At 38.4% G+C, this 11,938-nt stretch overlaps 1 long non-coding RNA gene across 1 annotated transcript; it reads right to left on the reverse strand.

The window, feature by feature from the left end:
- Window positions 1–567: 567 nt before the first annotated feature.
- On the reverse strand, window positions 568–6,065 carry LOC107780366 (uncharacterized). The gene is made up of 2 exons (XR_012710402.1): window positions 5,298–6,065; window positions 568–2,513 (listed from the first exon to the last, which is right to left on the reverse strand). It is a non-coding gene; the product is annotated as an uncharacterized LOC107780366 (long non-coding RNA).
- Between the last annotated feature and the right edge of the window lie 5,873 nt (window positions 6,066–11,938).

The following is an 11,938-nucleotide window of genomic DNA, read 5'->3' on the forward strand; positions in this document are numbered from 1 at the left end:
GCCGAGATCGGACTATCCTCCGGAATAGGAACTGTTGGCAGATGACTTTCCGAAGACATTTCAACACTTCTTTTTGACCTCGTGAAGTACGGATGTGAAGCCAGACTATCACAAAACCAACCACCTTAATATAGAACATGCACTTTAATGCAGTAGACAACAAACTGGTCAGTTTGAAGAAATTAACACATAGGTAATCACACGTTGGAGGTGTGATGCACCTGTACAGTTGAATGTGTTTCTACATGTTTTGCAACGGTCGTATGTTTCATCCCGGCTTTTCTTTTCCCTAATTTTCTTTTCTTTCCATTTTGGCTCTTTGATGTTTCTCCTCTTATTCCTAGTTTCCTCTCCTCTTTTTTTCTTGCTCTCCTTTTTTCGTTTTTTTTTTCTTTGGCTCTCTATTTCTTTCTTTTTGGTTTTTCTTTCGGTTCTTTCTTTTCACATCCCTCTTTTATTTGAGTTATTTACAAATCATGACCGGATCCGATGAGGATTGCCTACGTATTACGACGTCGCAAGAATCAAATCATTACGTAGTTCAAGAAGATAAATGCAAAAAATAAAGAAATAATTTTTTTTTTGGGAATTTCCAATTTTCATTAATAAAGCCTCTACTTCACTGAATTACAAAAGACTCCAAACATACTTCTTCTAGGACTTTAAAACTTCAAACAGACTCAAGCCAAACTTTTTCTAGGAATCTAAAATTTCAGATAGACTCAAAACATACTTTTTAAAAAAAATAAAAGTACAGACTCGAAAAAGAAAATACAATCAAGAGTACATCAGTGCCTCCAACCCTGTCCTAGGGACACCAACTGGTCTTGCAGCGGGCCTATGCGCCAGGTCATTTTAGAGCCGATAGAGATCCTCCATTATCTGGCGGACAAAGATCATCACAGTGGCGAAGAACATGGATCTAGTCATGTCCTCACACTCACTGCATTTCATCGTGATGTAGTCGGCAATCCTTCTGACCCTTTCCCTTATGATGCCTTTTTATTGCAACAAACGCCCATCTTTCCAGCTTTCGCTCGGATTCTTGGCTGCTATTCTCAGCTGTCGAACCTGGGCTCTGAAAGCTTCATTTTCTTGAACTAGCCTTTTCCTCTCACCCTCAGCCTCTCGTGCCTGTAGATCATTGTTGAAGGTGACATTTCTCAACTCTTCTCGCAAAGCGTGAATGCTGGCTTGATATTTCTTTTCCTTTTCCCCTAGGCTAACCTTTCCTGAATTTTGTCAACAAAATCTTGAACATGGGGCCTTTTGGCAGGCCTCTCGGGTTCGGGCTCGGACTCTGGCTCATTGTTCACATAAAAACTTCTTTCAAACTAAGTAGCATAATTGGGATCAACTTCGCCCCTAGCCGGGTCTGGTACCTGGGTGTCACTTTTTAGATACCGATAGTCATTCCAGTCCCTTTGAACTAAAACCTCAGGTAGCGTTGCTTCTGGGTTTAATTCAATGACTTGGGTGCTTAGATCTGCATCTTCGGGTATCACCTGATATCTTCCCAGTTGTCTCAAAACTCTTTGTGGTGCATATAGTTGTATACTTCTCACTCCCATCATCATCAAGTAGTCCTTTGAAGTGGTCATGTATATGACTTATGTTACCGGGAGCCATCCTATGGTCCATTCAATTTGATTCTCTCCCAGTTTTCTTAAATAGGAAACCCAAACTTCAACCCCTTCTGGTGGTTTGTAGTCTTCCACCCTTTCCTCATATTTTTTGATGAAATTGTTCCCATCCGAAGCATAGCTCATGAACTTAGGATGACGGCGAAGGTGTTCGATTATCCACATTTGAAGAAGAACATTGGAACCCTCGAATAATGGATCCCCAGATTTGCACAAGGTTAATGCCCGGTAAATGTCCGCCAACACCAATGGGACAAGTGTGTGATCTTTTTTGGTGACGATGATCTGTGCTATTCTGGCCATACGAGTGTCTACTGTGTCTTCCGCATTCAGAAAGACCATGACCCCTAGAAATACCGCGATGAAGGCAAACTGACGATGAATTTGCCATATGCTCTTGTCTTGTTTGTTATTCAATCTCTTTTCATGTGTTTCAAACCCGGCTGAGTGCCCGAACCTGAAATACAAGAAATAGAAAGAACCACACCCTTTGCTCATGTGGGCCTTATTCATTTGTTTGCTAATATTCAGAAGATCGAAGAACCTGTGCACATAAGGAGCCCTTGGGAATATGAGCTGTTGCTTTCTTATCTCTTGGCCAAAATCAATATACCCGTCCATTTCTTCCAGAGTGGGGATGAGCTCAAAATTTGAGAAACGGAACACATTATGGACGGGATCCCAAAAGATTACCAAGGCTTTAATTAAATACTCCCGGGGTTTGATGTGCATGATGTCTATCAGGGAACCCAAGTTTTCTTTCACCCAATCTCGGCCATCTTCTTTTAAATCATCCCACCACCTACGTAGCTGCAACCCAGTCCGTTCTATGACAGATTGCGATGAGTCCTGGACAGTATTCATTTATACCTGCGGAGGGTTAAGGTAAGATTGACTCTTGTGGACTCTTTTGCAAAACAAGTTTTCTGAAGAAAATCAACGGACAAAGACCCTTTTGGGTTGCCTACATATCCTACATCCGGTGAGAATCAGACCTGCGTAGTTCGGTAAGATTAAGAATTGTGTAAATAAGCTAACTCTTCTTTTTGGATACTTTTAAAAACTCAAACCATGAAAGCTTTAAGAAAAAGAAAAACATATTTTTTTTCTTTTTTTTTATTTTTCGAAAGAAATGCTTTAAAAGAAGAAAGGAAATATTATTTTTTTTGGATTTTTGATTTTGATTTTTTTTTTATTTTGAGAGAAAGACTTCTAAAAAATGATTTGCTTTTGATTTGAACTTTGGGAATTTTAACAGTAAAAAGAAAATATTTTTGTTTGAATTTTCATTTGTTTTATCTTTTTCAAAGGAAGAAAGAAAGTATTTTTGGATTTTGGATGTTGCCTCTTAATTTTCGAAAGAGGGACTTTTTTAAGAAAATATTTGAAATTTCTGAGATTTTTATTTACAAAAGTACTTATAATGAAAAGCAAAAATATTTTTGGACTTCAATTTTTTAATTTTTTTATTGCTGACACTTACAAAAGAAATACTTTTAAAGAAGGAAGGAAAAAAAATAAAAAATATTTCCCTTTTTTTGGATTCTTCTTTTTTTTGGTTATTTTTAATTTATGGAAAAACACTTCAAAATAAAGGAAATCCGTATTTCAGATTTTTATTCCATTTGAGTTTTTTTAATTTCTTTTTCCATATGAAAGACTTCAGAGAGAAGAAAACTATTTTTGAGTTTAAAAACTTTTTTTTTTATTTTTTTGAATTTTCTAAGGAAAGATTTCTAAAGAAGGAACTAAAAGAAAATATATTTTTTTGGATTTTTTTGAAAATTGGGGCCGGAACCGATGAGGTTTGGCTACGTATCTTACATCCGGTGAGAATTAGACCCGTGTAGTTTGGTCAGTTTTGACATTTACATTTTCCTTTTTTTCTCTTTTGTTTTCAAAAATTCGGCAGAGTTTCGGGATATTTTAAAATATCGGGATTTTTAGAAATCGGGTAAATTTTCTCTTCTACCTCACTCTTGGTTTTTCTCTTTGTTTCCTTTTCCTAGCCGGTCAACATGCAAGCCCAAACAAATAAATATTCACATAGCACGTAGGATGCATCAATATGGTCTTTATTTTGGGTACACCTGTCCTAGACGGACCCAACCCCTGTGTTGAGTCCCCAAGGTCAAATGCATGTGATGCAAATAATCGTTCCTACTAGGGATCCGGCATGAGGTTGCGTTATTCTAGGTTTAAAACCTGGGGTTTGTGGTCTAGACCTGGGTTACCCGAGCGGACAACTGGGGCCGAGAAGGGGGCAACATACCGGGAGAACTAAAGTCTACCCGGACTTGTTGCTGGCCCATCCTCGATTTATTTGGTATAAATTCTACAGAAAAAGCGGGCCACGCGAACGTGTGCAACATTTTTAGAAGACTCAGAGGGGTGGCATAAGAAGACATTTAAAATACAGTTCAAGTAATATCAAAGCGGTAAATGACAATTAGCACATTAAGTCCACAAAGTACAGTAATATCAACAATAAAGCAAAATAAATATCGCGTTAACAAGCTCGAATTCTTGAACCCTGAACCGGAAGTTCTGGGTTCTATTCCCCAGCAGAGTCGCCAGAGCTGCCACACCTCCTTTTTATACCCCGAGGGGGTATAAGGAAATTTTTCCAATTAAAGTGACATTACTCGAAATGGGATTATTTGTTTAATTCAGTGTCGCCACTTGGAATATTTTAACTGGTGTCCCAAGTCACCGGTTTTATTTTTAAAACCCAAAAGTCGCCGGTTTTATTTTTAAATCCCAAATCGAGGAAATTCGACTTTCCTTTTGAAGTCTGCGAACCAAAAATTCTAAGTAAGGAATTCTATTAACCCGGGAGAAGGTGTTAGGCATTCCCGGGTTCCATGGTTCTAGCACGGTCGCTTAGCAATTTATATTTGGCTTAGTTGTTTAACTACTCATTCTTAAGACCTATGTGCAATTATCTTTTTACCACTTTTAAATACTTGAATTATTCGTAATTAAAGAATTGAGTTACGCGTACGTATACTCTTTTCTTTTGGCGTGTCAAAATCATGTCACGCGAACGTGTCCACGATTAATAACGCTTTTGTTGATTTATTAAGGAAGTTTAATTGAAGTTGCGCGCACACATCCCTCGAGTCTTTTTTAGAGTTAAATTGGCAATTATGTTACGCGAACGTATACATAATCACAATGGTAAATTAAATGCGCGCATAAAACTCTCTAACGTATTTGGATCATTTTATGGAGACATACTTATTAAAGAGAAATAGGCCAGCTTGTTACTTCATTATTTTGGGCGTTGTCAAAATTATACTAAAGGCCACTAAAACTATATATATATGAAAGAACTAAACCTTTTAAATTTGGAACCAACTGATGACGTTGTTTTTTCTTATTCCTAAACCAACAGCCCAATTTCACATTTCAATTATTAAAGCCTAAGGCTACTTAATCATATAGAAATTCATATGACCCATATTTTAGCATTAGACAATTCTTCCAAATTCATGATAATAGTGGAATGATAAACCCACATCAAATAGAAGCGATGTAACTGATCTCAAAGCATACAAATACAACCAATAAATGAAGCACATCAAATAAGAACTAATCAGAAAATTCATTTCAAAATGCATAAGTGACTTTGTAAAGAGAAAAGGGATGGACCTTCTGTATTTAATAAAACTCTCCAAGAAAAATCTTTGACAAGGCAGCTGAAAAATTGAATAAAGATCGAGAAGTTGGCGACGAAACTTTGGCAAAAATTTGGACCACGACCAAACTTGTGAACGGTGCCTTCGATCTTTACTTTTGAAGTTGCTATTTCCTTTTGTGAAACGGGACTATTTTGAGGTATTTCTAAGTTGGGTTTTTGATGATTTTTGGCTGGGTTTAAGGGTTGAAAAAGCTGGTTTTGGATGGACGTTCTAGCTGATAGTTAGTATTTGAAACAATTGTGGAACTAGGTTGGAGGCGAGGATGTTTTGGGGTACATTTTTGAGCAATTTTGTGGCTGATTTATAGTGGTGTTTGGTGGCCTTTTTAGGCTTTTTTTGACTGATTTTATGGGCAAGAGAGGCTGGGGGTTTTTTTAAGCTAGAGCTGGCAGCAGTTTTAGCTGCTATTTCATGACATTTTTAGCTTGATTTTGTCATGTTTGCTGGGCTGTTTGGAGGGATGATTTGGGAAGCTTTAGGGAACTGATCTTGGGGTGTTTTAATGGCTGAAGTTTCAGCTGGTTTTCATGGTTATTGAATGGAGAAGATGAAGTTGTTTTGAGGTTATTTTTTAGGAAGAAGATGGGCAGCTGCTGCGCTTTTCTCTTTTCCAAGCAGCTGCGTTTTTTCTTTTCTCTTTGTAATGTTGTGCTCCCCCCTCTTCTTTCTGTTCCCAGATCAAATATATACAAAAATGTGTGCGTGTTGTAGTAGTTGATGTGAGGAAGTAGTGCTGAGTGGGAGGAAATATTTTGGGGAGAGTGGGGAACATGAGTGGGGAAAGTGGGGAGAGTGGGGAACATAAGTGGAGAAAGTGGGTAAAGTGGGGGAAGTGAGTAGTGAATGGAGAAAGTGGGTAGTGAGTGGATAAAGTGGGGGAAGTGGGAAGTGAGTGAAAAAAGTGTGAATAAATTCAAACATGGTCAAAAATTAGCTGTTCACAATCATGTTCCCACAGGAACTTCAAAGCTGCTCACTAAATCTTCGACCAACAAACAACCCAGAGGTAGGTAAGTACGGGCTTGTTTTGATCCGCTCACTACTGGGAACAACAGTGCCCCAAGTGGAGACAACACAGACTCCACCACCCTCACTCCCCCCCTCCCATAGTAATCAAATGCAATTTATAATATGGAATTGTCGAGGAGCTCAGTCATAAGACTTCAAGAGAAATTTTCGTTCATTATTTAACTACCACCAACCTGCATTAGTGGCATTACTAGAAACTCATATACAAAATCACGCTCATTTGAAAGAGGAACTTGGGTTAACAAGCATGGCAGAAGCACCAGCACAAAGACACTCAGGTGGTATTGCATTGCTATGGCATGAGGAAATTATTAATCTTGACCATATACATATTACTTCAGAAGCCATACACTCAATTGTCCAGGTACCTCCTAACCCTAATACTTGGTTAATTTTGGCTATTTATGCTAAAAATGACTTGCATGCACGTTATTCCTTATGGGATCAATTAATGACAATGCATGATAATATTTATATGCCTTGGTTAATCGGGGGCGATTTTAATGAAATAACACGTGCAAATGAAAAATACGGAGGTAATCCTATCAATAATTCAAGATGTGACCATTTTATCCAATGTCTAGACTATTGCAATTTATTAGATTTAGGTTTTAGGGGGAGTCGATATACCTGGACCAACAAAAGATGCATTGCTAATAGAATTTTGGAACACTTAGAAAGATTTGTTTGTAATTATGGTTGGCTAAATCTATTTCCTGAAGACAATGTACAACACCTTCCACGAACTCATTCGGACCACTGTCCAATACTCATTCAATTAATACACAAATTCCCTCGTAAAAAATATTTCGATTTGAAATAATTTGGTTCTCCCACCCATCCTTTCCTGCTCTCATTACCAACAACTAGACTCCTAATAAATATTTACTAACAGCAATTGACGATTTTACTAAAGATGTCAAAAATCGGAATCAAACCACTTTTGGAAACATTTTTAAAAAATAAAAAAATATATATTGGCTAGACTCAATGGTCTTCAATCATCACCGAATTACCCCACTAGCCATTTCCTACAAATATTAGAAAAAGATCTAATAGATGAATTCAATGAGCTACTTAGGCTGGAAGAGAATTTTTGGCGATTAAAATCCAGAATCAATTGGCTTCAATAAGGGGATGTAACTACTAAATTATTTCACCTAACAACACTCCAACGGAGGAGGAAAAATAGGATTATAGCTCTTAAGGATCTAGGAAGTAACTGGATTATGGAACAACCGCTAGTCAATTCTTTAATAATTAATTATTATGACTCCTTATTCACCACTACCCACACTAATTCCTCTATTAATCAGCCTATAAATAACTTTCATACTCTCACTGCCATCGATCATACAATTTTGGCATGCCCATTAACCACTCAGTAAATACATCATGTTATAAGTTCGTTCCAACTCCTTAAAGAACCAAGGCCTGATGGATTACACCCATTTTTCTATCAAACATATTAGCCACAAATTGGACACTCAGTAATCTCTTTTTATAATGAGGTTTTTACCTGTTGCCAAATACCAGCTCAAATTAATACTACTTATTTATGCCTAATCCCTAAGGTCAAAAACCCTTCAATGATCACCCAATATCGCCCAATAGGGCTGTGCAATATTATCAACAAAATAATCACTAAAATAATTGTTTATCGTATTAAACCTTTTATAAATAAAATAATAGTCCAGAACAATCTGCCTTCTTAAAAGGGCATAGAGCGGTGTCACGACCCCGGTTCGCCCTCCGTAAACCATCGTGACGGCACCTAGTCCCTACGACTAGATAAGCCTAATTTGCAGAAGTAAAATAATTTAAAATAGAATTAGAGTAATAAGACAGTGTTTAAAAATGTCATTCGGTATACACAATATTTAACTCTCAGAAACTAATACATATCTCCATGACCTGTAAACCCATGAATCACAAGCTAAGAAATACATAATAAGCTCTAACTCTAGAAATGTCTAACAAAAGGGAAGTATTGAAGGGCTATACTATTACAGGAAGATAGAAAAAAGGACTCCTCGGTCTGCGAACGCGACAGATATACCTCGAAGTCTCTGCAGAAGCACCTCGCCTCAAGGATAATAAGACTGAGTGAAAGTACCTGGATCTGCACATGAAAAACATGCACAGAAAGGGTATGAGTACACCATAGCGGTACTCAGTAATTGCCAGGCCTAACCTCGGTCGGGTAGTGACGAGGAAGGTCAGGGCCCTACTGAGGTTAAATAAAATACAAAGTATAACAGTGCAGAACAAGACAATATAATTAAGTGCGACAGTAAGAAATAACATAGAATAGAAAGAGCAACAACAACTAGAACAGAGGCAAAATAATCACTGAGGGAACACAGCTTAACATAGAGAGAGCAACCGGGGATCTACCAGGATACCGTCCTATAGCCCCCAAATGTAAATGTCCAGTGGATCTCCTGGGTGTCGTCCCGTAGTCCAACTCATAAAGTGCCAGGGATCTACGGGAATCCCGTTCCGTAGTTCCCAAATATAAATACCCAGTATTGGGAAATCTACCGGAATCCCACATTCGTAGTCCTAAATAAACAGACAAGGGGGATCTACCGGAATCCCACATCCGTAGTCCCAAATAAACAGGCAAGGGGGATCTACCGGAATCCCACATCCATAGTCCCAAATGTAAATACACAGGAGCAATATGGAAATATATTCAGTAAATGTCAGTTTCATATTAAGGCAAATAGGTAATTCTAGTCTAGCATGCTGCACAGAATTCAGGTAAAATAGTTTGAGCAAATAAAGCAATTAAATCACTTAGACATGTTTTCCTAAACTAATAACAGGCTTAAAGTGCAAGTAATATAAACAGGAAAGGAAACCTACTGTCACGACCCCGGTTCGCCCTCCGTGAACTATCGTTACGGCACCTAGTCTCTACGACTAGGTAAGCCTAAACTTGCGGAAGATAACCAAAACTTGCGGAAGTAAAATAATTTAAAAACAGAAATAAGGCAATAACAGTGTTAAATGTGCCGCTCGACATACACCATATTTATATTGATCTCAAAACTAATATCTAAATCCAAGACCCGAAAACCCACGAATCACAAGCTAAGAGAAAGAAATACTACATAGCTATAACTCCGTAATTTTGTCTAATAAGAACAGAAGTACAAAAGGGCTAAATACTAAAACCATGAATAGAAAGGGACTTCTCGATCTGCGGACGCGGAAAATGTACCTCGAAGTCTTTAAGCAGTCGCCTCGCTCAAGGATAGTAGGCCTGAGTAGTGGTACCTGAATCTGCACATGAAAAATATGCGCAGAAGGGGCACGAGTACACCACAGCGGTACTCAGTAAGTGTCAAGCCTAACATTGGTTGGTAAGTGACGAGGAAGGTCAGGACCCTACTGAGATTAAATAAATATAAAGATGACAGGATAAGATAAGCAGTACAATTGAGAATCAATAGCAAGAATCTACACAGGATAATAAGAGTACAATAACGGAAACAGAGATGAAGGCAAACCACAAGGAAGTAACCGGGGATCTCTCAGTATCCCGAGGATCTCTTAGTACCATCAATACATGCTAGGGATCTCTCGGTATCCTCAATATATGCTAGGTATCTCTTTGTATCCCGATGATCTCTTGGTATCCTCAATATATGCTAGGGATCTCTCGGTATCCTGAGGATCTCTTAGTATCCTAAATACGTACAGGGGATCTCCCGGGATGTCGTCCCGTAGTCCCAAATTAAAAACACACATAAACAACATAAGAATACTCAGTTAAATGCTAATTCTGTACCAAGTAAATAGTTAATTCTAGCCTAACATGCTTCACATAATGCAACTAAATCAGTTTAAGCAAATAGGCAATTAAGTCAACTAAACATGCTTTTCTAAACTACAACAGGCTAAATTCGCAGGTAGAATAAAACAGGAAAAAGGAACTCAATTGAAATACTTAAAGTAAAACCGGATTTTCAACAATTAACTCAAGTACGCACTCGTCACCGCATGTACAAGGCATTTTAATTATCAAATATATCACATCTTAAGGGGAAGGTCCACCACACAAGGTTAGACAAGTCACTTACCTTGAACCAGCTCAAAATCAACCCGACACCACGTCTTTGCCACGAGTACTCGACTCCAATTGGCCCAAATCTATTCAATTCAATTGCATTATGTAAATAACACTTCATGTAACTGATTCTACAATTAAAGTCTAAGCTAATACGCGAAATTATGTAAAATGACCAAAATGCCCCTCGAGCCTACATCTCGGAATGGGGCGAAATTTATATTTTCAGAAACCTCATACTCTCACGGGTCTATGCATTACAAGAACACTGAAATCAGAGTCCAAATGATCCCTCAAATCCTCATTCAAAGGTCTCTTAAACTCAAACCCTAATTACCCATTTTTCCCAAATTTCACACCACTAATTAGGTCTTTAATCACATAAAAACGAGTTATGAAGTCAAGGATGTTACCTCCAAGTGATTCCCCTTTGTTTTCCTCAAAAATCCCTATCCAAAGCTTCAAACCCGGAAAGAAATGGAGAAAAAGCAACTCAAATTCGCAAAGGCAACTATTTATATGGTCTGCCCAGCAATTTCCGCATTTGCGACGCTGGGACCGCATTTGTGGTCCCGCTTCTGCGGAAACTTCAATGCATCTGCGACTTTCATTTAAATACCAGAAATCGCATCTGCAATTACATTTTCGCAGATGCGACACCGCTTTTGCGGTGTCCCTTCCGCATCTGCGGAACCTGAAGGAAAGGTCAAAATCCGCTTCTGCGGTCCCTTAGCCACTTCTGCGGCGCCGCATCTGCGGTCCCCAAACTGCAGATGCGAAAATACCAGGCAGCAAAAATACAGCAGCTGCAACATTTACTAAATTTTCTCGTTAACCATCCGAAATCACACCGAGGCCCCTGGGACCTCAACCAAAGGCATCAACATATCCTAAAACCTTATTCAAACTTATACCAATCTTCGAAACATCTCAAACAACATCAAAACAACCAAAACACATGGGATTCAAGCCTAAGTTTCTAAAATCTTCCGAAATCTGCTTTTGATAAAAAACTCAACCAAACCACGTCTGAATGACCTGAAATTTTGCACACACATCCCAAATGACACAACGGAACTACTGCAACTCTCAGAATTCCATTCTGACCGTCGGATAAAAATCTCGCTATCGAACCGGAAACTTCAAAAATTCAACCTTCAGCATTTCAAGCCTAAATTAGCTACGGACCTCCAAAACATAATCTGAACACGCTCCTAACCCCAAAATCACCCAACGGAGCTAATGGAAACATCGGATTTCTATTCCGAGGCCCTCTTCACACTATTCTGACTACGGTCAACTTTCTAACATTTAAGATCTCATATAGGGACTAAGTGTCCCAAAACTCTCCGAAACATAAAACCGAACATCCCGACAAATTAAAATAGCAGAAATAAACTAGGGAAAGCAGTTAATAGGGGATCAGGGCGTTAATTCTTAAGACGACCGGCCGAGTCGTCACATCCTCCTACACTTAAATATTC

This window comes from Nicotiana tabacum, chromosome 6, assembly GCF_000715075.1.
Source record: "Nicotiana tabacum cultivar K326 chromosome 6, ASM71507v2, whole genome shotgun sequence".
Classification (NCBI taxonomy): domain Eukaryota; kingdom Viridiplantae; phylum Streptophyta; class Magnoliopsida; order Solanales; family Solanaceae; genus Nicotiana; species Nicotiana tabacum.